This window comes from Meleagris gallopavo, chromosome 2 (genome assembly GCF_905368555.1).
Source record: "Meleagris gallopavo chromosome 2, MGAL_WU_HG_1.1, whole genome shotgun sequence".
NCBI lineage: Eukaryota > Metazoa > Chordata > Aves > Galliformes > Phasianidae > Meleagris > Meleagris gallopavo.
Window position 1 is genome coordinate 29936362 of NC_139405.1, and position 27928 is coordinate 29964289.

The following is a 27928-nucleotide window of genomic DNA, read 5'->3' on the forward strand; positions in this document are numbered from 1 at the left end:
AGTCTGATCTAGGAGTAATCATGGGTAATCATCCACCTAACTCTTTTACACTTACTTTTTACTGACAGATTTTTTTTTTTTTTTTTTTTTTTTTTTTTGTCTGGAAGCTTTGAGATCACCTTAATGATCATTTCAATCAGTTTAGCTACCAGTTCACTGTCTCATTCAGAGATGTGCTGGCAGTCTAACAAGGTCGAGCTTCCCTTTGTGAAGATAGAGTTCTTTGGAATCTATCCTGTTGCAGTCACTTAGGCAATTAATAATTCTGGTTTTAATTAATTGTCAGTTGATCCCATGCCCTTTATATACAACATGCTTGCCTGGTTCCCACTGTTCCTATCCTGCCCCTTTCCCACCTTTGTCTGAAAGCAGTCAGTGCAAGCATTCTCACGTTTTCAGCTCACCCATTTCAAAGTCATCAGAAGTTTTCGTTCCCATTAAGAGGTGACAAAATGTTTTCAAAACCATTTAACATCCAGGAAGAGAAGGTGAGCTCTTCTGAAAGCCTAGGTCAGCTCAAGAGAGGAGAATGCTATTCATTGTAACAGCAGCTAGGGAATGCAGTCTTGGAACATCCCCAGCTGCTCACCTGCAGCAAGATGTACACTTGCCACTGAAGTGTTGCCACCTCCTTGGGGTTACACAAGGTTGTACACCGTACTCAGCATGGTGCTCTGCTGGGTGCTCTTGATACGAGCTCAGCCACTTGTTTGCCCCAGAGCAGTTCAGATATTCCTGCCTAGCCCCTGGTAAAATATTTACTATGCAGTCTTATCACCTCCCTAGAAGGCTTTGTTGGAGCTGGCTGATGCATTAATTCCTTCAGGATCTAACTTGGGGTTTTTCTACAGAGGCCTGGACCACGTCCAACAGCATTAAGAAAGAAACCTTCCTTTCTTACTACATTCTTTTAGGCAGGCTTGCACCTGAAACCTGAACTGCATCTGGCACCGAGATGGCTGCACAGAGCTGTCCTCCTTTCTCATGAGGTTGGCTGTGACCATTGGTTTGCATGTGGGGAAAAGCATCTACTTAACAAGACAGCTGTCACCTCTCCAGACACAGGATAAAAATGAATGAGCTAAAGAAGAGCCAGCTTAGAGTCTGGGGAACATTTTCTGACGCAAACTGTATGAGGCAGTGGCCCTGGCTGCCCAGGAATGCATGTGTGAGAAGAGGTGAGGCACACACCTGGGCAGGGCAGCACAAGCCACAGGGTCCAGTGTCACTCTTGGGGCTCAGCTTCGTTATTTCTCTGATGCAATTTCAGCTTGACACTTAAAGGTTTCAGCAAAGTGCTATCGTTCCTGGATCTCATCCAGCCATACGAACAAGCAAGCCTTCACTCAGGATTATCAACAAGAAATTCCTTCCTAGGATAAATGAATGGCTGATGATGATGAACAGATATAGCCTGCCATTGTTTTGCGGTGTTTGGTAACTATCAGAAAGTTTTCTATTCCATTTAAATAGAATTTCTTATGAAAAAGCCCTTGTGAGCCAAAGTGTTACACAAAGGCCACATTCAGCTCTTTCAAAATGTACATGAAATTTGAATTAGCATCCAGCATGCTATATACTGTACCTGTGCAGCGGAACGGCTCCTGGGCAGGCTGAGACAGAACAATGTCACTGTCTGTTCCCTGGAGACCCCCTCCGAAATCTTCACCTACATCATGGCATCATTCCACACTGCATTTCACCAGAGGGCACATCAGCTGTGGCACAGGATGCAGACTGAATCTGGGAATCCAAACTGTGCTTTGGTCTCACTCCCTGCAATTGGCCCTGTGAAGCAATGGGAATTGAATCTCTGTCCAGCTCACAGTATGATTGCACATATAAACGTTCTCATCAGACCCCAGAACCCCACGTGCTTCAGAGGTACAGACCAGCATAGTAACCCAACTCCATCACCACAAGCTGACCAGCTGCCTCAAAGTGCTCATGCACTCATGCTGAAATGCTCACAATTCCTGGCATAAGCCAACCTACCAGGAGCATTTACTACGATTTTTTCTTTCTTTCTTCAGCAGCTCATTCTCATATACTCAATCTATGTTTGTGACAGAGCCCATGCCATTGGGTTATATCTAAATGCTGCACTGCCCCAGGGATACAACCTCTGCTCTGAGGACTTACGGTACTGCATGAACCTAATAGTAGCTGACACAAGTAGCTCACAAAAGAGAAAGTTCTCTTTTGTGCCCTAAGTGGCACATTATTACCACCATCCCTTGTTCCTGCGATCTCATTCTCCTTCCATTCCTCACCAGTAGGACATACAGGCTCTCTCTCTCTCAAGAGAGCCCTTGAGCCCTTTCTGCTTAGCCAGGGCACTGGTTGCCATGTCCTTGCTCACTTCTGTTTTTTGTTTGCTCTCTATTACAAAACTCAATTCACCAATCAGCTGGCTGTCGTAGTGCCAGCCATTGTATTTGGTGATGGAAGGAGAGGATTACCATCACCCCTGCATTCGTGTGCAGCTACCCCAAACAAGGATTAGCACATGGCTGTACTGTAGGCACCATGCAAACAAATAACCCAAGCACGCAGCCTGGCCTGTAGACAATCTATCTCGCAGGTGAGTAAACAAAGGGAGGACGAGCCAGGCAGGAAGACGAAGACCAGTTAGAGGAGAGGTGCATAGCCCTCAGCCCAGAAAGAGCAACCTCAGCAGCCAGAGGTGGAAGCCACGACCTGGACCCATCTCCTTGAAATAGGATTTGTCCATGGGCACCTCATGAATTTGCTGTCCAGTCTTTATCTGGAAGCAGTCCTATGTCCTCTGCTGTCCTGGGTTTTTCCAAGAGCTCCCCCAGATTTCCATCAGACATTGACCAGACCTTACAGCAGGAGAAATCACCACAATGAAGTGTCTCTTTTTTCCCATGGGCAACCTGGGAGACCAGTTTGGAGGAGAGGCCATTTTTCCACCATGCAAAAGCTAGGACAAAGGCATTTGGCCCTTGTAAAATAATCCCAGGAACACTTCATTCCCGCTGTCATCTGCTAGTGAGGGCAATATGTCAGGGAAACCTGCTGTCTGACTGAGCATCCAGGGACTTGCTACCCACTCTTGTCAAGTTGGGTCCCTTATACTGAAAATGAAGCAGAAAAACCTACAACATTACTTAACAAAGCAAACACTTTTTGTAATAATTTGTTTTCCATTCATATAATTAATGCTTTTTTGTACATTGAGCACAACAATGGCAACATATCAGTGAAATCTGCTTTTCAGATTAACCTACTTGCAAGCAGGGGCATGGGGCAGACAAGGAAAATTTTTTCCTTCTTCCTGTGCTACATTTTTTTCTACAGCTGGACAAGGGAGTTATGGTACAATTAGAAATCACTTTCTTCTGGAATACCAAACTCTTACCAGGCACAGAAGATTGAATCTTTTGCCTTGCTAACTGAACGTCGAGGACTGACTGACTGTAACAGGCTTCCCAGGGAAGTTCTCCATGCAGGTCGAGTCTCTGAAGGCCTTTTCTAGGGATCCAGGAGCAGAATAGGAAAAAAATATTTTCCCAAATAGAAACGACACCAGCTGTGGTGAGGTATGCTTCAGAAAATACCATGGAAGAGAGAAGGCAACTGTGGAAAACAGGAAGCTGCGGAGAGCTCAGATTTCTGGGTTGATAGGGAAGCCTTGCAGAAGAAAGGGAGACGGCAAGGAAGGTCAGCAGTCTCTAGGTTTAATACTTAGGTTTGATAGAGAAGAAAAGAGTTTGGGAACATTTCTGTTTGTAGAGAAAAACTATTTTTGCATGCAGAACAGATAAAAATCCAAACAAATGAAGCTTATCCAAACCTTGCAGAAATGTTTGATATTCACCATCCTTTTGTGGGTCTAAATTTAATCTCTGGCTTGTTTCATCCAGATAAAGTTGGCGTTCATGCTGTACCAGAAAATAAGTCTGCCTCCCCAACTTGTTTCACATTTTTCTGTTTGGAATGTTTGTGTGGAATACTCTTAGTTCAGGACAAATTATCTTACACAAACAGAAGACAAAGACCTGATTCCCAGTGAAAGACTGTGCACATTAGAATCCTAGCACAAAACCATGCTTAAAACACCTCTGTGCAATGATGTCTTTTGCTTTTCATGTGAAAACACTTTCCTCTATCTCTGTGCTGGCTGAATGAGGAGTAGATACAGCTGAAGCTATTTGAGAGAATATTGTTCACAGAATGTCAGATCCAAACCATGACACAAAGCAGTATTTGGGTCACTGAGAGGGAGCATGACAAAAAACTCTCGAGTTTAAGAAAAAAGTGTAATTTCAGTAAAAGAAAGAAACAGAAGTACCACATGCTGGAAATGGCATCCTACCATCAGTCACCTTTTCATGGTGCTTTTCATGGTGCCTTTCAGGACCTTCTGATGTGTCACAAAGAAGAAAGACCACTTTCACTTATTCTAGGCCAGATAACTAAAAGACAAATATCTGCACACCAAAAGACATGTACAGAATTTAACATGTATTTCATCCTGCACTCTGGGCTTATGTCCTTAGATGCTATAAAATCCACATGGCTACGCCATTCACAAGTGGGCTTTGTTCAAGGTAACACCTCTTTTTTCTCCTTCATTTTTTTCTCAGAGTCCATTCTCTTTGATAGTTCTGCAATTCCCTCTTTGGGAAACCTCCTAGAAATAAGCCCTGTGGAGAAGGACCTGGGGGTCTTGATAGATGAAAAACTTAACATGAGCCAGCAGTATGCCCTTGCGGCTCGGAAGGCAAATGGTATCCTGGGCTCCATCAAAAGAGGGGTGGCCATCAGGGACAGGAAGGTGATTGTCCCCCTCTACTCTGCTCTTGTGAGCCCCATCTGGAATACTGCATCCAAGTGTGGAGCCCCCAGTACAAAAAAGACAGGGAGCTGTTGGAGAGGGTCCAGAGGAGTGCCATGAAGATGATCAGGGGACTGGAGCACCTCCCCTATGAAGACAGGCTGAGGGAGCTGGGCTTGTTCAGCCTGGAGAAAAGAAGGCTGCGGGGTGACCTCATTGCAGCCTTTCAATACCTAAAAGGAGCCTACAGAGGGGAGGGGAATCAACTCTTTGAAAGGGTTGATAACTGCAGGATGAGGGGAAATGGTTTTAAGTTGATGGAGGGGAGATTTAGGTTGGATGTCAGGGGGAAATTCTCTCCAGAGAGAGTGATGAGGTGCTGGAACAGGCTGCCCAGAGAGGTTGTGGATGCCCTGTCCCTGGAGGTGTTCAAGGCCAGGTTGGATGGGGCTCTGGGCAGCCTGGTCTAGCATTAAATGGGGAGGTTGGTGCCCTGCATGTGGCAGAGGGGTTGGATATTCATGATCCTTGAGGTCCTTTCCAACCCTGGCCATTCTGTGATTCTGAGATAAGGTATATTAGTAGAAGTAGTCATAATTCCTCAGAGCTGCAGTACTCCTTTTTCTTCCAGCTGGGGTTGATCAATGCTTTCCTACTTTCAGCATTAAGACTACCAGTTCCCAGTTTTTCTTCCAACCTGCAACCCCTTTTCTTGTCCAGATGAACTTCTGCCAGATGGATGCACTCTTGAAAGACCTCTTGTTTGGAAGACGTCAGCTGTTAGATGTCATGGGTTTATACCCCATCCTGATAAACAGTTGTCCAGTCCTTCCAATATCAAGTCTTGCAGTTCGTATTAGTACTAGAAGTGTCAGATCCTCTTAGTTCTCAAAAACTTGTGGTTTGTTCACATATCATGTTGTGAGGTTTTACAGGATAATTCCACCAAGAATCATAAAACCATTATTTTTTCTCAGAATGAAGATGGAAAGGATGAGTTTCACTTCCCTGTCCCATTCTCTGTGTTCTATCTCTTATACCATTTTACTGGTCTCATCTACATCCCTTTTCTTTACCTGTGCACTTTCCCTTGACAAGCAACATTAAGTCATGCTTAAAAATATATTTACATATTTGAAAAATGTAAAAGGGATCTAACTTCTCAGGAAAAGCCACACACACGACTTTTTTTGGCTCCATTCTTACTCAACTTTTTCTCGGTTGTAGTTAGTGGTTTGGCAGATCTTTGCGTATTTTTGGATCAAACACTCACGCCAGGGAACACAAAGGGTCCTGGTATGAAATTCAGAGGAAGACCTCAAAGAGGGGTGTTTATTTTTGTTAAAAATAGTTCATCCCATCTCTATCTGTATTGAAATTGGCAAAAGAATGGGTATGATTTTCATTTTTTTGCAATGCTTCATTTTAAACATTTGATAAAAATAGTCAATAACAAAAAAGCCAGTTTATTTTTACTGCAATGCAAATTTTTCCTCTTGCTGTTCAAGTCCTAGATGACAAATATAGGCCAAGGGGATGGAATACTAAGAGGAAAAACAGAAGACTTTTCCTTCTCATTTCCACTAAGCATGTAACTAGAAGCCTGCCGATTCCTTCATCTGCTGTCTTATTTCTCCAGATATATACCATCCCCAACCCCATCTTCATGTATGCTTCCATGCTTAAGTCTGGGATGGCACCTCTCTCAATTACTCTGCATTTCTCTCAGGAAGATTAATCTTAAAAAGAGACTCTTGTATGCCCAGTGGCTACTATCTAACCAAACAACATAGTCCAAAGCATTACATAGGAAGGGTACCTCCTGAGTGTTTTATTAACTCCTAGGTCACACTGTTCTCTGCTTACTGTAATGTCCTTCTCCTGAGAACTTTGTCCCATGGAAAGAACACCATGAAGCATGTGGTGGAGAAAGCAGTCTTTGTGGTGAAAGGGATATGTTTCCCACTTGCTTTCCATACTCCCCTGTCTCTAAATCTCTCTGGCTCAGCTGCCAGAAACTGCTTATGTCCTACTGAAGAACCACATGGCCACACTGATTTTCACCTCTCAAGGACAGAAGCTAGTACCCAGAATGAAGTATAGTTTTAATGCAACACATAGGTACTGTGGCATCTATTTGTGACTATTCCTTAGTAAGAAATCAGCAGTACACTCAGGGACATCTAAGGAAACTCAGGCTCTGCAGTCAGCTGTGACTATGGTCTTCAGAGGATTGCGAGGTCTGTGCTATAGAAGACCATGCAGCATGGTGTGTGGTGCTGTACAAACACAACAGAACAAAAGTTAATCCTTGCCCTAAAGGGTTTCAATGAGAGAAGAAAAGATTCTTTGAAAAAAAAAAAAAAAAAAAAAGCCTCACCCCAGACATTCAAGTGTACAGCAATGAGTCATCTGGTCAAATTCTGTAGTGGTACCTGAGAAAGAGGATGTTTCTCAGGTCAGTAGCAAAAACTCTCCTGCCACAGACCATTTAGAGCACTCATACTGCGCTAAGGCAGATCTTACATTTAAAAAAAATACATATAGCCCTCTTATAGTATAGTCTACTTTTTCCTAGGAGACTGCTTTGTGCAGTGTATCAAGCCATCGTCAACACATTAGCTCCATACTTGTGGGTGTGGAATACATCAGGAAATCACTGCATGTATTTTTAGGCCACTTGAATTCTGCCAATACCCTGGGATTTCAGTTCAGTGTACTTCCAGCTATACCATCTTAAGCTATGCTGAAGGGAATGGATAAATTCTTCCTTTTGATGTTTTCCACAGTAAAGACAAGGAATTTCTGAAAAATCACATCCTTGTTAGAGCAAACTTTGAGGCTGGGGAAGGGATAATGGCAACAACGTTAATTTATTTTTCTTCGCCTGGCTTCCATTTTTGATCTTCACAAAAGGACACAGAAACTGTAAAAAAACTTTCCATAACATAATGCAGTCATTGAGAAAGCAGGCAAATGAAAACCACAGGTTCTGCAGAGAGACTGCCTTTCTGCACTATGCAGAGGGTTATTTCTTTTTCTGAGGAAGTATATACAAGAGTAGGCCATGCACACCACACAAAAGGAAGATCACATTTCCTTCCACCCTCCAGGTTTCTTTTGTTAATAATAATTATAAACCAACACTTAGCCTTGGAGTCACATGCCTAGTGATGAGAGATGGGCTCTTTCTCTAATCTCAGTCCTCCTCTCCCATTATTCTTTCATTGACTACTATTGACTTTATAGCATGGCTGGAAGCCAGAAATGAATGGGAGAATTGGAATGGCAAAACTGGTGGGGCAGGTTTCCCTGGCCAATGTCGCAATAGGCTGAAAATAAATAAATAAATAAATAAATAAATAAAATAATGTCCTTTATCAACAGCCAGATTCAAGTCCTTCTAATGTCACTGTGCACGTATGTCACAGCTGGAGGACAGTGGCCTGGAAGAACTGTTCAAGTCTTGGAAATACAATTCCATTTCCACAGGCATACTCCACACCTAAACATTAACAATTTTATATAGCCTCTAGACTCATGTTAATGCCTAATAGAACTGAACTCATCTCTAAAAATTTTTTTTTTTTTTCAAATGAGGCTTTCAGATCACATCTTTAGATAGCATTAACTCGTTAGGAGAGTGAAAGAATATTTCCAGGTGGGACTTTGTAACATGATGGAGTTGCTGTCATGCTACATTCTGGAAAGCAGAGCCAGCATGGGACAGAGAAAATTAATCTCTGCTGTGATCTTGTTGCCAGCATCCAAGGGACTAGACTCTCAAGCTGTGTGAATTGGCCCTTCATATCACAGTCATTTAAATGCACAAGTTGAGATTCTGTCCCAGGATTTTCCTCAGCTGTTTCAGTGACCCAATCTTAACCTGATCTACTACATCCCCATCAGAGGGAGGAAATGCATTATACCAGGAGAGAGTGCAGAAGTGTAATGTGTGAGCACTATAGGCACAATTAGTAGGTCTGTAATCTTTGTTGCAGCATATGCTTTGGGTCATACGATGATAAAACAACGTCTCTGTTCTCACACAGCTTGCCTATGCTTTCTGGCTCTGCTCCACTATGGATAGCAGGGGTGTCCCATAGAAGACAAGTATAGTTCTCTAATGCTAAGACTTCAAAGAAAGCTCTGAACCATCCCTCTCTGCCTCCTTCAGCTATCCCAAGCCATGTAGTTGTTTACTCCAGGGATATGCTACCCACTGAATGGAGCTGGACTCACATCTAGGATATCACCCTGCTACTTACTCTGGGAACATCTGCATCTGCCCAGGAAGGAATGGAGATGGCGAGAAGAAACTAACTCCTCTGGCTGAAGGTGAAAGGATCCAGGAGGTACTCAGAGCCTTTACTCTAGATTGGAGTCCTACATCTGGTGCTGGTTAGGCAGAGCAGAGGGGCCAACATCATGTCAAACTGAGCTACACTACATCCCCCAGGAAAGGCAGCAGCAGGGTGCAGAGTGCGATGATACAGCTTTCAACAGACTGTCCAGGAAACAACTCATATTTTAAACAAATAATTCAGCCAGATCAGACAGAACTGCTTCCAGCTCCATCTGGCTCTATTACTCACTGGAAATCACACCTTCTTTAAGGCAATTCAAATTACTTACCCACAAATGAACTTACCTGAATCATCCATTGAGACTGGAGGTTCTCATAACAGTGAGCAGTGATCCCACTAAACTGTGCAATCTTCAGGTTACTCCAGAGTGACACAGGATGCTAGTCTTAATATGTAGTTATCCATGCACTATTCAGAACTGTGGTACAGACTCTCAATTCAGAAAGAGTCGCACATCCCCACAGTAATTTCTTATATGACTTGATCTGGACAGAGGAGAGGAACTGATCAGTGATCAAATTAATAGTTACTTACATCCAAGTAATCAAGATTTGACTGGACTCACTACATTTATGCAAAGTATATCCAAACCTAGTGCTGCATGTGGACTTCACTAAGTACTGCATGTGGAGACTTAGGGCAGGCTCCATAAAACCAAGGCTGACTAGAAGAAAGGACTTCAGATAGAAAAAAAAAAATAATATTGAGAAGCTTGTTTATAGGCATGCTGATTGTAAATCTGTAAAATGATCTAGGAGGGATACTTGAACTCAGCAAGAAAATCAAATTGTGAAATGAATGAGGACTTCGGCATGAAGAAAATGAGGAGGGACGTCATATCCCTGGAGAAAATAACATGCACAATAGGTACTAGATTTCACATTTTTCTAGCAAGTCTCATGGGAGACTATAAATAGGGTAATTTGTGATTCAGCATCATGGGGAGCAGTACAGATCGCAGAAGATTTGGGACACTCTTGGAAAGGAGCCAAAGAACAACAATGTTCACATAAGCTACCGACAACCCCTTTAGCCCTATCAGTGACAGAATGCAAGGATGAACTAACTACTGGTTAGCTGAGGGAAGTGACATTGAAGGTCTGGGTTTTGTGGGGCACTGGGTCACGTCCCGCATATAAACAGGATGACAGGCGTATTGCTGGTGCAGGAGAACTAATCTTCCTAGCCTCAGTCTAGCAGTAATCAAGGCATTACACAATGCAAGAACTGTGGGTTAAGGAACTACAAACAAGTTCGACATGTTGTAAAAAGATTTAACCATGTGACAAAGAATGTGAAAAGAAGACGTTTTCCATTTGCTTTTATGCAGACATTAGGCATCTGAGTAGCAGGCAAGAGGAATTGGAAATTCTCATTAGTGAGAAGAAATGTGATATAATCAGCATTACTGAAAGCTGCTGGCTTCAATTTGCATGATCAGAATGTTAAAGTGACTGGTTATAACCTCCTTAAGAAAGACAGAGTTGGTGAAAATGAACTGAGTGAATCATGCCCTAACATCATACAATAGAGTAGGAATTACTCCACAGCCTCTATGAGAACGCATGGAAAGAAGCAGTGTCACATGGACTTTAGCACACGGGGGCTCCAGACAGTCACTGAGAAAACATCCTGATTTGGGGAACACTATTGACTATTATCTAACACAAGGAGCCATCATGTGGTAACTCTTCTGACTTTATTCTGACAAAGATGAATTAATTAGTCAGCTGAGAGTTGACGGTTGTCAAGGGAACAGTGTGGATGACCTGATTATATTCAATATGGGCAAACAGAGGGCTGTCCCTAACTTCAAAAGAGCTAATTTCTCACACCCAGAGTAAATTAGGAATCAACTTGATTGTGAGGAAAAACTGAGACAGGAAAAGATGTGAATGGAAGTAGGATGTATAGGAAAATTGTATTTGATGGCCAATAGCTGTAAGCCTACAAAAAAAAAAAAAAGAACTAGCGTAGCATTAGACCTCTCTGGAGGTCCTTTCCAACCCCTATGATTCTGTGATTGTGTGATTCTGTGATTAAACAAAGGCTTTGTTGTGAAGTTAAGAGTAGTAATTAGGAATAATAATAGTAATAAAAGTAAATGGATAAGAAAAGAATAGAATTGTAAAACTTCAGAAAAATAGTAAGAACATCTATGGAGAAAACACGCAGCCAGTAAAATTAAGGTAAGCATTAGGACATTTTCAAAAGGATAATCAGAACAAAGGAAACTGCAGTAATCACTTAGGCCTATTACTGGGTGAAGATAACATGAAGAGGCAGAAGTGGTTCAATAAATATTCCTGCTTTGGTGTCAAACATCTTTGAAAGCTGAGCACTGATTAAAGACACAGCATTTCTAAAATAGTAGACCCAAATAATGTGCATTCAGGGACCACAAAATTGTTAGCTGAGACTTCTTGCAATTAATTTTGAAAGTACTTTGTGAAATGGGAGTTTCCAGACAATGGAAGAAGTGCTATCACTATTCCAGTTCAAACAGGGCAAGCTGGATGAGCAAGGTAACTATAGATCACCTAACCATTGCAAGCAAAATGGAAAAAATGACGAAGAATAGAAGGACAAAAAAGCAGCTAATGCTGATAACATGACATCGTGGAAAGTATGTCTCAGAGAACAAATAAAGTTGCACACCTTCAATGACATTACAGGAACGGCCAGTAAAGTCATTAGTTAGCTACTACATGATAGTTCTTGATAAAGCATCTTCCTTAGTACCACATAACAGCGTGATTACCATAATCAAATGTCAGGAGAGCACAGGTGAAACAGCATGAAGAACAAAGTGAGTGACAAATTTAAACAAGCTGTCAACAGACAGCTCATGCTGAAGGCAGATGCATTGCTGCTGAGATTGGTACTAGATTATCCTACTCAACATTTTCATCAATGAGCCGGAAGCTTGAAATTACCATTGATAATTTGTTGATGATACAAAGATTGGCAGATGGGTAAACAGTGTTGGAGGCATGGCAGTAACACTGCCTGACTGCATCACTTGATTAATTGGGCCCTTCAAATAACACGTGTTTAATGAATCAAATGCTAATATATTCATCTAGGAAAAAGAAATGCAAGCCGTTCATAGAACCCAGGGATGGCATTCTGAAAAGAGATGATTCCAAAAAGGATTAAGGGAGGGAAGAGTATAACTGAACTTACCATGATGGGAGCTCTCTCTCCCTGAGTTATTAAAAAAAAGTCTCATAGGAGACTCCATACTATTGCTGAAAATAATGCCAGTTGATTCTGCTTGCATTTTTTAGAAGATGATTGAGTTTGATGGAGAAGCAACTCATGAAAGAGTCATATTGAAGATTTTATAGAAGGAGAAAAGTTTCTTACAGAGTGAGACTTAGAAAAAATTTTAAAAAAGCCCACAAGGATCTGCCTCAAGCCTCTTAAATCAGGGCAAACTTAAGAGTTTGGTCTGGCTGCTTCAGGCATTGTCTGCCCAAGTTTTAAAACTCCCAATCAATCTCCAGTGCATTATGACTTTTCCAAGTGAGAAAGAACTTAATGTCCAATCAAAAAATGCCTTTGAAGCAACTCGCACCCATTGCTTCTCATTCTTTTGTATTGCCCCTCTGTAAGAAGTCTGTCTCCACCACCTCCATAGCCACTTAGCAAGGAGCTCCTCCTTAGCGTTTGCTTCTCCAGGCTAGGCAATCCTGGCTCCTTCAACCTCTCCTCACACACTGTATGTCCCAGCTGCCAGTGATTTCAGTGGTCCTCTGCTGGAATCTCTCCAATTTGCCAGAACCTTTCTTGTACTTATAAAGCCCCATTTCTTTTGTTTATCTAAAACCAGAATGAGAGAAGATTTAAAGTCTTGAGGCCTCTGTAAACCAGAAGGAAAGGAAGATCAAGGATCTTTAACTGAAAGCTGAAGCCAGATAAACTCGATTACAGCATGGGCTCTTTGCTACTAAGCAGACAATACAGGTGCCGGATTCTCCATTTCTTGATGTAATCAAATCAAGACCAGATGTTTATATGAATATTTTTCTTCATCCAAGCAGCACAATCTTGCCTAGGATCAAGGCAAGGGTAACAGATGGGAGATCACGAATTGGTGATATGTGAACTGCAGGACTCAACTGCTTCTAAATTATGGAATATTTTCAGCATTGTACTCTTAAGGTCCAAGCCACTGTACATTTTCGAAAATGCCCAGCCCAGTCTAACTTATGGGAGAAATAACTGAAAGAAAGAAGAACCCAAATATACTATATATTGGATAGAAAAAAGGAGAAGTTGATAATAGTGAATGTTTCTGATTGAGTTGTCTCTTGCTGGACACCCACTGGACTCCTGGAGTGTGAGTCTGAGAGGCTTTCTTGACCTCTCATAGGAAGCCCTTGTAGCTGAACAACCTTTGGCCCTAAGGACTTGTTGCCCAACGCATTCCAGTTCCTAAAAATACAGTCTTCTGGAACCAAAAGTGTGTTCTTTAGAAATCAGAAGTTTTTGTCTGACCTTAAGCCACCATTTGTCTTTTCAGGGATATATAACAGATGTAAGTACACAGATATATTCTTTGAACAGAGATTTTGAACATGTTTGGTCTTAACTCAAATGGCAGATATGGTATATTCAGGCCTCAGAAAATAATCTCATGAAAGGAGCACATTCCACTATTGCTCACCCACAGGGAATGAAGTGAATCTGTGTCAGTTTAGACTGTAATCTCAGATTTTAGAAGATTTAAAAACTCAGCCAGTGGAAGGAAGAGTTGATGTGATTTTCCTAAACTTCAGTGACGCATTTGGCTTGGAATCACACATTTTTATTAAGGAAATATGTAATACAAAGCACCCTTGAAACTGATTAAAAATCAACTGATAGGCTTTAAAGTGTCATTATAAATTGGGAGTTACTGTTTAGCTCACATATTTCCTGCAGAATTTCCCCAGATATCTGCTCTTGGCACTCTGCTATTTAACATCCTTATTGATGACCTGGAAGAAGACATAACTTCATTAATAACAAAGTCTCTTCCATCCTTAGTGAGGTGTGACAAATGTGTTTGGCATGATACATTGCCCTCCAAATAATCCTGTATTTCTGCAGAGTTTATAGGATGGTCAGAAAATCAGCTCAGAGCAGTGGTGTAATTTTAGGCGGGTAGTTAGTCTAGATGAATCCTAGACTTAAAGCCTGAGTTGACATTTCTGCTGATCTCCACCAAAAAAAAAAACAAATAAAAAATTGACATCTTCAGAGTGAAAGAAGTTTGACTGTCAATTAGACTGAAAAGTCTATGAAGAAAAAAACAAGATCTTGTATCTGGTAAAGAAAGAGGCAAACTAGAAGCGAGGCAGCAGGCACTCCACAGATGATTTTTCATATCAGACTGCCTGTTTCCTAAAAGCTCCTCTGTAGTCTAATCAATTGGAAATTCTAGCTTGGTCTGTAGTTTATGTTATGAGTGATAGAAAACTAAATTATTCCCTTCCAACCTAAACAAGCTATGGGTCTCTCTATGCCATAGCTGCAAGCTCTGTAGTTCATAGCTTTGTGGCGTTCTTTCTGTTGCAGCTATATTGAAGGAGTAAGAGTGCAATCGCCTGGCTGTTCCTTGTGAGCCAGCAAGTTATGTGAACACGTGGTGACTCTGAAGAGGACATCTTATTGTCCAGTGATAGTGACTAGAAGCAGAGATGGCACACACAACTGCCTGACATGGCCCGTAGTATGATTTTCCGTTTGACATTTTTGACAGACAGCTCTACCTAAAAGATGGTGTCTGAGAAAGAGGAACTGGAAGCTTCACCAAACTGTATTGCAACAAGTGTCCGGGCTGAAATGCAGGCTGGGCATTTTATATGGTAGTCAAGAGCTTTGGTGATTTACTATTTGGCAGTTTTCCTTCTACTCAGTGAACAGGTGGCTCCAAGAACTCTTCCAGGGAAGGCCCACTGCAGGGATTTGGTACACGTCGCCAGGAGAGTTAAAGCATTGCTGGAGTTTTACCTAACAAAAGCCTCACTTTTGCTAGAGAAAACAGCAGCTGCTATATTTTACACCTGTTTTCCCTTCTTGTATTTATATTTGTGGCTTTTGCCCCTTTTCTCACAATAGTTACAAATCTTTTTCTGAAGGATTATTTTCAGGACAGAGGAAAGTGTTCCTTACCATACTGTCTTATGCTCCTGCTGGAAAAGGCAATGGTTGTCTATCTGTCCAGGACTGTGGAAAAGTAGATCTGATGACCAGAAAGAAGCTCTTACGCTCCTGCGCTGTTGTGAGGCTTTCCCTACCCAGATCTGGCATTCCAGGGTGCAATCAGACTTCTCTATGTCAACCGAACCAGGTCTTATCTCAGAGAGACACTGATGTGCTACAGAATCAAATACATCACAGAAATTGAATCAGCTAGAACAATAGCTTGCACTGCTAGCTCAAATTTGTGTGCTCGGATACAGCAATTCATACACATTATGGGAAACCATGGGATGAAACCAGCACCCAGAGATTTACACACAATGGGACCAATTATGCACACCTTGTGTTTCCCATTATGTGTTACAACCCTGCCCTCATCTGTAAAGACAAGCATGTGAATTCTTACTCTGTCATGGCCAGTCCAATAGGCAATTCGGTTGGACAAATTCAGAATAGTAATAGCTGGAAAATAGCCACTATATCCTGAATACTCACAAAGCTGTGGGCTCACTCTGCAAAGAGGTGACTTTGTTTTCCCTCAATCTGGTTTTGATGTTCTCTTTTTCCTCCCTTTTATGCAAAGCTCTCCACCCCAGAAGGCAGGCAAGCAGCCAATCCACCTCTCTGCCCCACTCCAAAATAAATGTTAGATGCTAAAGCATGCACAAAAGGGAACTGTGAAAGGGTCTGCATAAAGGGTTGTGGGTTTTTTTTTTTTTCCTACTCTTGAGGGGTTTGTGTGTTTTGCACAGCACACTCTACTTTGTTCCACTGAGGTTCTTACACTGTGGTTCAGCCTGACCATTCAGCAGGTCAGAGGACATCTGCCATAAAGACCTGATGATACACTGAAAATGCTACATGACTTTTCTCTATTTCATTCCTCCTCCGATGAAAGCAACATAACATGGGCTGTTCAGACAAGTGCTCTATTGAAAGATTAGTCCAAAATTTGGATATTTTTGTGGCAGATTTGAAACGCTGCTTGTTATATACATATCCAGGGCTATGCAGATCTGGCATAGCTTCATCTAGGGCCAGGTTTTTTTAACAGACCTAAAAAAGATTTACAGCAGCTAGGGATAAATGACTACATTGCATGTAGTTATATGTGTATGGAATGGATGCTCTGTTTGTCCTACGTAACCCATGGAGTTGATGGTTATGCACTGACCATTCATCTTTACTTTGAAGCACCATGTGTCACCTTTCAGTGTTGCAAATTTACACTGTTATAAAAATCATAGAATCACAGAATTGAATGCTGGAAAAGAGTTCTAAGATTATCTCATCCAAGCACCAACCCACTCCCACCATGCCCACTGACCATGTCACTCAGTGCCAAATCCACACGGCTCTTGAACACCTCCAGGGACGGTGACTGCACCACCTCCCTGGCCAGCCTGTGCCACTGCCTCACCGCTCTGAGATCTGTTGGATCTGAGTGGTGAGCATACACTGCCTGTGCTATTGCTCTGACAAAGGTAGCTTACATTGCCCGCAGGCAGAGCAGCTGCTACTCAGCTAGGCAGGTGTCAACCCAGGCCACAGCAAGGAGAGGATATAGAGCCCTTGTAGAGCTCCGGCATGCTCTGTAGAAGGGCCACTGAGGCTGTGGTGTGGGATGTGTGGTGGAGGACAGATAACCCTTCTTGCAACCCTCGATGCTACAGTTTCATCTGTGGATGGTCAGAGCCTCAATGGCTTGGATCCAGGCTCCCTCATGAATAAAGCATGCAGAGATACTGAAACTCCAGCTGTTGTGCCCAAATTCCTTTCTGCCGCGGGGAAAGACAGATTGCTCACAAAAGGGCAAGTGTGAGTGGCTGGCCATGGAGATTTGTTCTCCCAACCCATCAAATATTTCCATGTGCTTCGTTCCAAAATATTGATGTGTAGAGCCTTGGGACTTTTATATTTAGCAAGGAACATAAATCACAGATGCAGGGGGCAGCTTCTATAATGTTTCCTGGCTTATCGACTGCACCACTAATAGCTCAGAGGGGCTTGTAAATCGGACTGTGAATTCCACAGTACAAGCGGTGTTGAGGAGAAAGCCATTTACCTCTAGTGGAGGCTGGGAAGCACTTTCTGATGACAGGTCCTGGGGCATATCAGGATCCTCCTGGCAAAGCTCCCAGGGGGCTGTGAGGTGTCAGTGAAACACGTGGGACCCACTCATCCACAAGCCTGAGGGTGACACCACCACATGGATTCCCTCAGATGTGCTCTGAAGATCTTTGTGCTGGCTCCTCTTTTTCTTTCTTCTTTGTTCATTCGCTTAGCAAAGAAGCTTCACACAGGTCCTGTTCCTTTCACTGGCTAGCAGCTTGTAAATCCAGAAATCAGATAAATTGCTTGAGATCTTGGGAATGCTCATGTGAGCAGCACCAGCCTTTCCCTGGCTGGGAGAATCAATCAGCCTTCCCAGCACACCCATTGGTGTGCTGTTGCAAGGAAGACTTGAAGTCTTCTCCTTTGTAATTCATTGTTTTATGCCTCTGAATAACTCAGTGTTTAGTTTAATAATAATTCTTTTTATTCTTGTAGTTCCATCCATCTGAGCACCAAGAATTGGTTTGCCAACATCAAAGCCTCTGTCTTCTTGTATTGAATTTCAGCATCAACTTATTTTCTTAAAATCCCCATTCTGACAGATTTCCCCTCTAGCAGCTTGTCCCGGCCTTTAAAAATTCTTCTAAGTAGAATCTGAGAATGGCTTTCCTGCTTCCCTCTTGAGTTCACAGCAAAACGTGCCAAAAGTAAGAAAGTGTCCATCCAAAACAATGGCAGTAATGTGCATGAGGTCCTGCCAAACACAAGGGGTAAACCGCCTGAAGGAGATAACCAAATACTTGCTTATTGTATTCACAAGACTCGCTCACTAACAGTCAGATTATAATTTTAGCAATAGGAGGTACCCGGCTTTGAACAGATGGGATCTGCAAGCTGGCACGTCCCTCACAGAGCTTCATTGTGACCCCATGCGGACAAGCGCTCGCATCACTGAAGCCAACACATCTGCACCAGGGCTGAGGAGCTGCCTGCTAAGCTAGCGTCATGGGAGCTGCACTGGGGGATGCAGATCCATGATGTTATTGCATTCAGTTATCTCAAATTTAGGCAGAGCCTTGGTTCTCTTTAGGTCCTTGGACCAAAAAAAAAAAAACCAAAAAAAACCAACAACCCAAAACCTGCCTCTCCATCTCTTCCCAGCACTATGGAGCTTCCTGATTTTTTCTTCTTGCCTACCAGGACCTTTGCAGAGATTTTCTAGGCATTAATGCAGGGAGTAAGACTGAGTGCAATGATCTCCCTCAAACCTGAGAAAACTTGCTCGTGGTATATTGCAGGAAGAGTTTTGTCAAGTACATTTTCCTTTGTTCCTTTAATTGTCCCCACTCCTTGCCTTATTTTAGAGATGGCTGCCCATGCAGCCCCAGCATCCACAGAACAAATGTCTGTAGGGCATGGCCTCTTTGTCTGAACCGTACCCACTCTCACATCATTGGCGAGCTGACAGAACCTTGCACTCTAGATACCCTTCTATTGTGCAGTGGGATTTGATTCCATTTACTTTCCGTGAACTCTGTTAACTTTGTGCAGTGCTCTGTTTGCGCTCCTGTGTCTATTTTAAAATGACACACCTTGTGGACTTCTGTCATTCAGAATTTTACAAATACTTCACCCTGATCTTTTTATGACATGTTGACTGTCAAAGCTAACAACAACATTTTGTCATAGTCTTTTCTGCTGCCTCTGGCAGAGCTTATTTAACTCTTTCAGCAGTAATTAATATTTCCTTTGCCGACTTTCCTTACCACAGATCTAGAAAAACATCTACAACACATCTATAAAATGTCTTTATCCTCCACTGTAGCTGTATTTTTGCCACCTGTGTCCTTCCTGTGGCCACCAGCTCTCCCGGATGTTATGCTCTCTCCAATTAGGCAAGATTTCTTATCTGCATTATTACTACAAAGGAACCTTAGGAGTTTGGATCCCACAGTGCTGAGGGCAGCATAAAACCAGCCAGGAACCATGATCCTAGAGAGTTAACAAATCTTTTTTTGGCTCACTTTATGTTTTAATACCTTGACATTGCTTAAAAAAATAAATTACAGAGAGCTGTCCAAAAGTTTCCACTAGAACCATTTCCCTGGGAACCTCATGTCTCTACATACTACATCCATGGTCCTGAGCATCTTGAGGCCGTCAGGAGAACAACCTGTCATTCACAGCCTCACAAAAGGCTCCTCCTACCCCATATTTAATTATTATCTGTGTTTGCAAGCATTGTTCCAGGACAGTCTCATCATGGAAAAGATTATCCACTGTCTATTGAAATTTCTTCACAAGCATTCAAAAAGCACTTCTCGGGCAGCCAAAAATGCAAGTCTGGAAAGAAATTTTGGATTTCCAGGATATGTTTGAAGGAGAGGAAATCAGTCATTCTGATGCTGAAATTAAGTTGTTTCAAATTGTTAAAATTGGTTCTGGAGCTTCAAGGGTTAAAAATATGCATTCTAAAATGTGAGTTGAGGTAATCTCGTGATTTAGCAAAACTGCTGCCTGATAACACACCCACTGCCTTTTGATGATATGAAAGGAACTGCTGGAGGAACGGAAGAGGGTGCTGTCAGTCTCAGGTAAGATGCATTTAACAAAGCTGATAGCAGCCCAGACAGTCTCTCTTGCAGGAAGGTTAGGAGAAAGGAAGCACAGCATGTCAGTTCAGCCCCAGTTGATGGGCTTGAACTGCTCAGCCTGCTGCAGCTCCCTGCTCTGAATTCTGCACCGTGCAGAGCCCAGCAACAGGGATGAACTTGCTTGGCATCGGATGCCCAGAGGCACTGCATGGCATATTAAGCATCGTGTAAGCATGTGATCCTAAGTCACTGGCAGCATCCCAGCAGAGTCATATTTCCATTGCATTCCTTGGATATCTCCCAGCCACTGGCCTGAGAAAGTCACTAACCTTCATATGCTTCATTGTTCTGGCGGGACGTCTCCATCCAGATGGTGTCGCGTGACTTCTGCTGACCACTGAGCGTGCTCTTGCACAACTCATCCCGGAAACATCTGATCTAACTGACATGTCCTGGCAATACCAGCACCTCACTCCTCAACATCCACCAGCAGGTTGCACATCTTTTCCAGAGTTGCAAAGCAGCTGGGTGAGTCTTTCCAGCCACGGCACATCATCATCACTCCCACTGACAACCTCTCCTGCCTGAAAGCAGAGGAACCTTGGGCAGTCTAACAGAGTTAGGCTTTAGAATTTATAGTGTTTGAAGAGAGGATCCCTTGGATATATTATTTGGATATTAGGAAAAAATGCTTCTCAGAAAGAGTGAGGCTGTATTAGAATGGGCTACCCAGGGAGGTGGTGCAGTCACTGGAAGTGTTCAAGAACTGTGTGGATGTGGCACTGGGGGGACATGGTCAGTGGGCATGGTGGGGATGGGTTGGCAGTTGGACAAGATGGTTTTAGAGGTCTTTTCCGACCTTTTTGATTTGATGATTTGAAGTTTGCATCTGAAGAACAGGCCTGTGCTTGAGGAGGATGAGCAGCCCCACACATTCAGCTGTGGCTGAGGGGCCTAAGGGCAGTTTGTCATCTGCACTTTGTGCAGTCTTGCAGAAGTGCTGCAGCAGGTGGGTACTGTCTGCTGTGATCTGGTCAGAAACTACAGGTGGATACCTCCTGCCTTTGGCCATAACTGACAAGTAGCAAATAACAACATAAAGGATGGACAGAGGAAAAATGGGAGAAGTGGCTGCATCTACCTGAAGGATGGAGAGGAGGAGTTGAAGATGGTAGCAGTGAGAAGACCCAAAGAGGATCAATGACAATTAGGATGACACGATTAGCTGCCATGGAGATAACATTATCCACAAGCCTGACAGAACAGCACGGCTGTTGTCATGAAATGTCAGCTCTCACAGCTCAGGGAAGAGGCTGCTGTCAGCTAGAAATTCATACAGCCAATACATTTTTCTGGTGAGGAATGAAAGGCAGGTGCTCTGCAGACATTCAAGATACCCTTGATAGACAGACCTTTGGTTGACGAGGAAGACCTGAAGAAGAGACTGAAGAAAACAGCAGCTGGGAGGAGGAAGAATAGGTTCGCTGAGTGCAGGAGACCAGCTGTTCACAGAATAACAGAAGAAATGGCAAGACAAATGGACATTTGGTGCTGTGAGAACCAGAGATAGGATAAGAACCAGCTGACCTAGAATGGAGTAATGGACCACTTTTAGCTCTTCATCATTTCCTATAATCTAGCAATTTTATTTGTACCAACTTGAGCTAGGAGTCAGGAAATGCTTCTCTTTCTCAAGCATTATTGCATTTATTTTGGTTTTGGGATATTAACAAAAAGATGGTAGTCTCCCATGTGTTTGATACTGTTAAACTCTGCATAAGATTGGAGAACTTGAACAAAGTTCAGTGACATTCATACAACAAAGGGTAGCATAGACTTCTGCCAGGCCTCTTATTTAATGTGCAGTAAGTAGATGTTACAATTACAGAAATGGAAAACATCCAAGACACTTGTAGAAAGCAGGCCCAGTTTAATTTTATCAGACTGATATAAAATGAAACTTAAATATACCGATGATATATATTAAAAGATAATTCTCCAGCTTAAATGAAATTACTGATACATCATGTTGAAGAGACTCTGTGCTGTCTTTGAAAATATGCAGAAAGAAAAAGACTGTCATCTCATACTTCCTAATATATGTGGACAGGAAAAGTCAGGATGAACTTCAGAGTCTGCTTCTTTCATGCAGTAAAACAGAGGGGTTGAGACAGCAGGCAACAAGCCAAGCTGCAGGCAGAAGGAGCGGTAGGACCAATTATTCAATTCAGAACAGGGCATCCTGACTGGGGACCTTCATAAATCAAGCAGTGTGCAAGACGAGGAGACACGAGGGAGATGTTCAGCTAGTGGGAAAGGGGGTATGTTCCAGCACTGGATGTCTACTACATGTCCTCCTAGTGCTTAGCACACAGGCACCTACCTACATTAAGCAAGCATGCATCCAGTGAAGCCTGTCCATCAGAAGCTGGGGCCTGCAGATTTCACATTGCATCTGCAATCTGCATGCACAGCTTTGAGCATATGGCACTGTACAGCACTCAATTTCATGATCCCATACTCTTTTTCAGCTGTTTTGATTCTGTGCATAATTATTCAGTTTAGCTGCCTGCCCTACCCAGTGCATGGCCTGCAGGCCTATTTTCCACTGTTTTTTCCTTTTCTTTCTTCTTTTTTTTTTTTTTCTTTTTTTTTTTTCCTTTTTCTTTCCTGTTTTGTCCTGTAATCATTATTACTGAGTTTCCTTGTGGCCTTACCCTCAAATCAGAGAACTTAAAAAAATTAATGCCTATTTCTCCATAGCGTGCATGGGAGAGGAGGTGGTTCAGGCACACAATAAAATAGAGAGGTCAAAGTTGCCTGATGTTTTTCACTAACTGTGGGTGACAAAACGAAGGCACTCAAGCTTCTGTTTCCAAAAGTTGCTGGCAAACTTTCAGTATTTTATACACTCGCATACAGCTCCCACTAACTTCCTTTCCAGGTGTGTGTGCTTAGCACTACCACAAACACTGTCTGCACAAAAAACACAGCATGCAGTGAGTGACAAACAAAGCCTGGGTTGAATGAACTCTGCCCGGAGAGGGAGGAGCACATCTGTTTCTCTGGCACAGCATCCCTCTGCCTCTCTTACAGAACGTCCCCTGCTATAACATCATACTAATGGCATTGAGGCCACTCAATGCAGGTAACCCAGAATGGCTTCCTCCTCCTCAGCCAAATTAGACAGTGGTTGTATCAAAATACAGTACGTGTTCATGTAACCAGAGTGCAGCAGAATGCCTCTGGAGTTCACAGCAGAGGCATTCCTCAAGTTTGGCATCTCCTAGCCAAGCAATCAACTCAGTATCTTTAACATGAGGCACCACAACAAAACCAAAGTCTTTTAGATAAGAATTGAACTAAATATTTTGTTGCATGGATTTGTATTGATAACTCATTTTGGCTACCATAGAAGAGTTATTAGTTTCAGTCAAGTAATAAAGGTGTGCACTACAGATTTGTCAGGTTAGGAAAGCTGTTCTTTTCTTTGTAGACCAGCCACAGGTTGAACAGAAAGAAGGTGTATAATCAATGAATATAAAGACATTATAATTATGAAATAAACAAGAGAGTTTGGCTAAGCAGGTTATAATAACAAAAAGAGAATAGATAGAATGCTTACCTGCGTCCTGGGCTCACTACAAAACTCCAGAGGAGAGATCTCCAGAAGAGATCCTTCTCCACTGGCAGTCAACTCTTAAATGGGTCCAGGAGAAGTGGAGCAAGGCTCCACCCTTTCCGGCAGCACAGGTGAATTGCCTTCACCTGTGCTCCTTGGCTGACTCACTGCTTGCCTCGGGTGATCAACCTCTGGTTGATCAGGCCGTTATTCAGCAGTTCCCATACAGAAGGGGAATGAGTAGGACACTCATTTCGGGTAGGATTTTCTCAGCTATTTGCATACAACAGATGGATAGGAAGACTGAGGTCTTGTATGTCTATTTCCAGGGTTCTGGTAGAGTTTGGGACAGGCAGTCACACCATTTTGCCACTACATCTTCTCTCATTTCTTTGATCCTGTAGACTAAAGAAAATATATCAATTAATTACAAAGTATTTGTAATAAGAAAATAAATCAATTAATTACAAAGTATTTGTAATAACCCAGTCTTCACCTCCATATAATTCTGTAAGTGATACGAAATAGGACCAGGTTAGCACCTCTTCCAGACAGACTAATTTTTTTATGTTTTCAGAATGAGTTTGGCCATTGAATTTTGGTCATTGTATTAAAAATATCTGAAGAAAGGCCAATTGCTTATGAATTTAAACATTGTTCTCTGCTCTCGGTGAGTTTGATGTGTGGTCATAGAAAATAAAAATTGCAATTGCTTTTGCTAAGTAGCTATTTGAATGTGATAGAGGTCTTTCCTTCACTCTCTAGGCTGCATCCGTTTCAGAGTGCCTCAGAGACGTTACCTCATTAATTTTAATGAGAAGCCCAGACGTGAATCCGACACAACCATAAATTGTTCTTTTTGTGTGTGTGCGTGTATGCGTGTGTTTAAAAGAGCTCCCTGTGTTACCCTGTGAAGGACCTGCCTGTGTTGTGTGCTGACGTCCACTATTTATGCACGTGTCATTCTGGCCTCACAACACAGTTCCCTTTTTATCCTTCAGCCACCCCTTTGCAAATTACCTTCATGCTTCTCCCTGTAGTGCCTTCTGTGCAGATAGCTTATTCCATCTCTCAAACAGGAGCAAGAGATTCTCCTACTCCAGACAGCTTCTAGATAGAAGCCGTAACATCACTCCAAAATACCCTCACTCAGTCACACCCGTATGTTCTCTTCAGCCCTACCTTATGTCCTTGTTCAAACTGCACATCCTCCAAGGAGCCTCCTCAAACCCTCTTGCAAGGCATAAGCTGAAGGCTGGACTCAGGATGTGCAGCTGAGTTTGCGTGGGAGCCCTGCCAGTCTCAGGAAAGGGATAAGGGAGGTGAATGATGATGTCTTGCTCTCCTGTTTTTCGTGTCTGACTGCCCAACCTGTTCTGTGGCTGACCCTTGAGAGGCAAGCCACCAACGGAAACTGTTGCCAAAGGAAAACCCCTTGCTCAGAATATCTGTAGTGGAAGAGATCTGGGTTTGTACATCCACCTATAGGAAGTCCTGGAAAAATAATGTATTCAATACAGCCCATTCACCAGCTCCCATGAGATCAAATCCCAAGTGTCTGCTTTGGGCAGTGGGCATTGGCTGCTTAAGTGACATTGCCACAAGGTACAGCAACCATTTGTCCTTGTCGTATACAAGAAGCAAAATGAGCAGTGGAAGGATACTCACCACAATGTCTAAGCTCCTAAAATGCCTTCCTCCCACGTGCCTGCTTTCACAGGTGACCCATTTCCCCTTTCCAGAAAGATCTTTGTTTCCTCCTATTGCATAACAGCCTCACTACTGCTTCCAGCTATGAGCCATTTTCAACCCTGCTCATCTCCTCACCAAATTCTAACTCTACTCAGATCATCTCAGACTGGTGAAGAGTTTGGTTTTTGCCCAGCTGGTGCCTATTCACTCAGCAAATGCCAAAAATTTAGGTAAACTAACAACCTTCTCTGTCCTCGTAGGACTCAATTCTTACACATAGTTTGACAGTCACTAGGGTATTCCCATCAGCGAGAGTATTTATGTTGTTTTTAAACCCTCTCATAGCAGTTAGGGCCACCCACCAGCTCTTTAAAAAGAGATGCTGCATCTGTTCGGTGAACAAGTTATGCGTCTGCATTTGTAAACTTTGATTCAACTCAGATATGCATGTGCCTTGGGCTTCCTCTGCTCTCTATGTCCTGATTAGCATCTGCTCTTCTGCAAACATCCCGTGTAGCTTGGCAACATGGACTCTTCCCGTCCTCTGTGACTGCGTATGATTGTACTGTCATTTTGTCTTGATTAACATATAATCATATAATCAGAGAACAGTTTATATTGGAAAGGACCTTAGAGACAGTCTAGTTCCAATCTCATTGCCATGGGCAGGAACACCTTCCACTAGTCCGGGGTGCTAAAAGCCCTGTTCAAATTGGTCTTGAATACTTCCAGGGATGAGGCATTCACATCTTCTCTGAGCAAAATGTTCCAGGGCCTCAACACCCTCATCATTAATAATTTCTTCCTTCTATCTACTCTAAATCTACCTTCTTTCAGTTCAAAGTCATTAACCCTACTCCTATCACTGCCTACCCTTGTAAAATGTCTCTCTTCTCATCGTTTTCTTGTAGGACCCCTTTAGGTACTGGAAGACCACTAATAAGGTCTGTCTGGAATCTTCTCCAGGCTGAAGGACCCCAACTCTCTCAGCCTGTCTTCAAAGGAGAGGTGCTCCCACCCTCTCATCATCAGATCCTCCTCTGGTCTCACTCCAATAGGTCCATGTCCTTCTTCTGCAGGGGCTCAAAGCTGAATGCAGTACTCTCGGTGGGATCTCACAAGAGCAGAGTTGAAGAGGAGAATCACCTCTTTTGGCCTGTCCTTCACATTTTTTGATTCAGCCCAGGATACAGTCATTTTTCTGTGCTGCAGTGCATATTACTGTCTCATATTGAACTTTTCATCAGCCATCAACACCAAGTCCTCTTAATGTCTGTTTGCAATCCATTCTCTTCACAGTCTGTAATATAAAGGAAGAAAAGTTTATGTTGATAATGACACTATTTCAGGATTTGATGGTGTCTGTCTCGCCTCAGTGTCACAGGGCTACCTCTTCTTGAGCTTTATCGTGTACACGTAAGTGGAAGCCTGAAGAACTTCACTTTCTGACTTAGAATGTTCCAAGTCTTTGTTCCACCAACTATATGTTCATAAATGCATTTTGGTTTTGTATGTCTGTGCAAACTGCTAAAAGCTGCATACTTTTCATGATATGGGATGCTTTAATTGAGAGCTTGTAACTAAATAGCCTTCGTCAAGCACATTGATTTCTGTTGCAACTGCTTCCATGTTTATTGCAAATTAATCTGTCCTCTGCTTTCTGTTTACCCTGGCTCAGCTTTTGTGCCCTGGTATACTTACGTGAGTAGATTCAGTACCCCTGGCTCACTCCTTAACACTTAACACTTCCAAGGGCTGGTTTCTCTAGACTCCTCTGGTGTTACTTGTCAATTCAAGTCCACTTCCACCTTTCCTTGTGGTCGGTCACTACAAATCACTCACTCTCCAGTTGATGCCAAACAACCAATAATAAGCAAGATTTGGTTTCATCCACTAGCCCACCAAAATTTTGGATAGCATCTTCTGACAGCTCTCTTGTAGAGTTGTTTTCAGGATGTTACTGAAGGACTGGAGACTTAATCTCCACCAGGCTGGAATGGGCTGCAAATTTCTCACATCTGAGATAAAAACTTCTTACTTTCATTTCTTTGAAATAACTCCCATTTCTAGATAAGTTCAAACTTAATGCAACCCAATTCTGATTCTTCACAAGGCTCCTTTGAAACCCAGGGAATGAGTCTAGGTTTAGCAGATTTGTTTCCTGCTGACACTGCACAAGAGAGATGTTACTGCCAGGGTGTGGAAGATCAGTCTTTTTACCTGGCACTCAGTGCATAGCAGCATGCAGAGAGTAAACACTTTGTCCCATTCAGGCAGGTCACAGCCAAGGAGACAGTGGCAAAGCTTGTCCTTTAACAATTGTTCTTTCTCCGGTCTCCTTTTTCATGTTCTCCTTCCTCAATCCTTCTCTGCCCTCTCCCTTTCTTTTTCTCACTGCTTCTAAAGAAGTCTCTCTTTTTCCGCCTTCAGCCTTGACTTTCTTTTTGTCTGACTGTGCAAAATCACCTCCCATCCAGGGAACTGCAATTCTCTATGGTTGGTGAGCTGCTAACAGGACTCTGTCAACAGAGCACTTGTGCTAGCAGTGCAAACCGTGTGAGCTCAGCCTGCTGCGTCAGAGGGAGGGAGCAACATTGCACAG

General features: G+C 42.8%; 1 long non-coding RNA gene across 3 annotated transcripts; it reads right to left on the minus strand.

Annotated features, from left to right (window-relative positions):
- Positions 1 to 455: 455 nt before the first annotated feature.
- LOC116216318 (uncharacterized) lies at positions 456 to 27912 on the minus strand. Of its 3 annotated transcripts, XR_014882062.1 has the most exons (5): positions 27028 to 27912; positions 25689 to 26626; positions 23638 to 24039; positions 9456 to 9656; positions 456 to 1788 (listed from the first exon to the last, which is right to left on the minus strand). It is a non-coding gene; the product is annotated as an uncharacterized LOC116216318 (long non-coding RNA). The 3 variants fall into 3 exon arrangements; XR_014882063.1 differs by lacking the exons at positions 456 to 1788; positions 9456 to 9656 and having other exon boundaries at positions 21845 to 24039; positions 27547 to 27912; XR_004158857.2 differs by lacking the exons at positions 456 to 1788; positions 9456 to 9656 and having other exon boundaries at positions 21845 to 24039.
- Positions 27913 to 27928: the final 16 nt, after the last annotated feature.